Source organism: Gavialis gangeticus, unplaced genomic scaffold, assembly GCF_001723915.1.
Source record: "Gavialis gangeticus isolate Ggan-Ray unplaced genomic scaffold, GavGan_comp1, whole genome shotgun sequence".
Taxonomy (NCBI): domain Eukaryota; kingdom Metazoa; phylum Chordata; order Crocodylia; family Gavialidae; genus Gavialis; species Gavialis gangeticus.
In genome coordinates, this window is record NW_017728980.1 from 425857 (window position 1) to 428415 (window position 2559).

A 2559-nucleotide genomic window follows, 5' to 3' on the forward strand; every position below is an offset into this window, starting at 1 on the left:
CCCCCCCCCCCCCAAAAAAAAACACCTGCTAGTTCTAAAAAGCCTGGTTTTGGGATTGAGGCAGCATTTATTATTTTTGTTCTTGGCACAGGTATTTAAACATTAACTTGCCTGAGAAACTGTCTAGATTTGTTCTCTCTCAAATGGTCTGAGCAGCATGAAACTATAATTATTTTTAAGGACATATCTGCACATGGAGTTCTTTATAAGAGAAACTACTAACTAACTCCTTGTGAACTTTTTCATTCTCGAGTAAAAGTTCCCTGTTCCTGTTTCCTAACATAATTCAAGCCCTTAATATTGAAATAGAATTCATTTATTACATCAAAGTTGTTTTCATTTTCATTGGTTGTATTGTCTGATTGGTGTCCTACAGCAGTGTTTTTCCCCCTTTGCAAAGAAGTGCACACATCCCAGGAGTCTTGAGGGGGTGCCCTGGGGAATCATGTCAGCTCTGTAATGCTTCTTCACCTTATGCATGTTGAGTTCATTTTTATTTTCAAGGGGCTAGTATTTACTTTCACTTTGTACAACACTCCCTTTGTAGCACTTACAGAAGTCACAGCTTGGTTCTTACACTACCTACCAGGTGAGGAAGCAGTTTTTTCATTTCTTCTTTTTCATGTTTACCTAGCGGATTTAGCAGAAAATTCACTTTTAAACAAGCTGATAAGGAAGTCTCTGGTAGAATCCAGTCATCGGGTTGAAGTCCTGCAACGAGACCCAAGCTCCCCTCTCTTCTCAGTAAAAACGTTTGAAGAACTGCATCTGTGAGTACTTAGGCAGATCAGAACAAAAGCATTCTTAGACTGGTGGTGACTACTTATTCTGGGGTGTGGTGGCAGAGTAGGTAATATGCTACAGCACCAGAGAGACCAGTCTGAGCCCTGGTCTGGACTTGTGCTTTAGGCTTCTCCCTATTGACCCAGGTCTTCGTGGGTGGGTTCACAGTCACTTGGGCTGGGGAATCAAAGGTTGCTAAGGAGTGGTGGCCAGCTGCTTCATTCTGTGTGCTATTGACTGAAGACACTGACATGCCTTGACTATATTTTGGTTTTTGGAGTTCCAAGGGCCTTTGACCTTTCCTTTTTTATTATTATTTTTGTTCATTCTCCTTGAAATCGGGAATGAATCTTGAAAACCTGGGCAAAAACCTTGATACTGCAAAGATCAGAAAGATATGCAAAGACTATTCCAGTCTGTTGTTTTATATTTATATCTGATTTTTTACCTTCCGTTACCAGACTCCACTCGTGGTTGTTACCCAGTATATTACAGCAATAATTTTAAAATATAGTAGTGATATAAGCACCTTAGAAAAGACTGTGGATTTTTCTTTTTTTCTTGACAAGCTGGAAAATAAAACATCCTACAAGCATGTTTGGAAACTGTTTAAACCTTGGTAAATATATATACTAAAATACACAGTTTGTTTGTATAGTTAATGTGTCTTATCATACAGACCATATGCAGTACTCTTGGATCACAGATATTTCACAAACATACTGAGACATAGTTATTTTTCTGGATGCAGGGTTTCCAAGGAAACCCCAGTGTGCAATAGGAAGTAGTGGTGGTAACTTTTCCTCTGCTTCTGTTCAACTAGAGTTTCAGCTTAATGCAGCTGACACAGCAGTTGAGCTGCCGTCCTCATAACATTAAAAACTGAAATGATAAGAACATGCTGTGCAAGGTACCTTTTTTATAATAATCTGGGTAGTACATGTGACAGCTGTGGGATTTCCAGACAATTGTATACAATTGAAAGAGGAGCTGGGCAATGATGTGTTTCGTGGTAGGGAACAAAGAACACTTTTAAAAAGATTGCGTGTAGCCGTGTGTCTGCTCAGCAGAATGGCATATATAGCAGGTGGAGCAGTATCTGAAGTAAGACATTTAAGCATCTGAAAAGCAAAATATTTTTAAATAGAGGTGCACCAACACATTGGTCCTATATTGGATCGGCACCAATATAAGAAAAATTGACCACATTGACAATTGGCTTTTTTTTGGCTGATGTGGCTGATAATGTGGTTGATAAATGCCCTGTGCATGCAGATGGCCAGGAGCACAGCCTGGCAGAGTGAAGAGCAACCGGGTCTGGCTGGTATGTCTGTGGTAGGGAAGGGGCGTTGGGGAGGGGGGTAGATCGAGGCCCCAGTGGTGAGGGAGGGAGTGGGGCGGGGGCAGGTGCTGCACAGCCAGGGTGGAGAGCAGGACGGAGCTGTGAGTGGCTCATCCAGGAGATGGGGCGGGGGGGGGCCGCTCCGGGGGTGTGTGCAGCATCAGGAGGGCCTGGGGGGCATGTGCCTTTGGATCTGCATGGGGGCGAGGGCGGGCTGCCTCTGGGCTGAGGCTGGGTCAGCGCTGGGCTCTTCCAGCTGGGCTGCAGCCACCCCAACCCCCTTCCCACCCTGAGTGTAGCCCGGTCCAGCCCTCCCTGACCAGGAAGAGCCCAGCCCTGCCCCAGCCTGAGCCCACGGCAAAAGCCTGCCTTCACCCCACATGCAAATCCAGGGGAACACGCCCCCCCATGCCTTCCCAGGGTGCATGCAGCAG

The 2559-nt window shown here is 44.9% G+C and overlaps 1 protein-coding gene across 1 annotated transcript in view; it reads left to right on the forward strand.

Moving 5' to 3' along the window:
* DDX25 (DEAD-box helicase 25) overlaps positions 1-2559 on the forward strand; it is a 42634-nt gene that overhangs the window by 14658 nt on the left and 25417 nt on the right. Inside the window, exon 3 of the mRNA XM_019508868.1 lies at positions 635-770. The gene's annotated coding sequence lies outside the window, so the exon portion shown is untranslated. The remainder of the gene's footprint in view (positions 1-634; positions 771-2559) is intronic.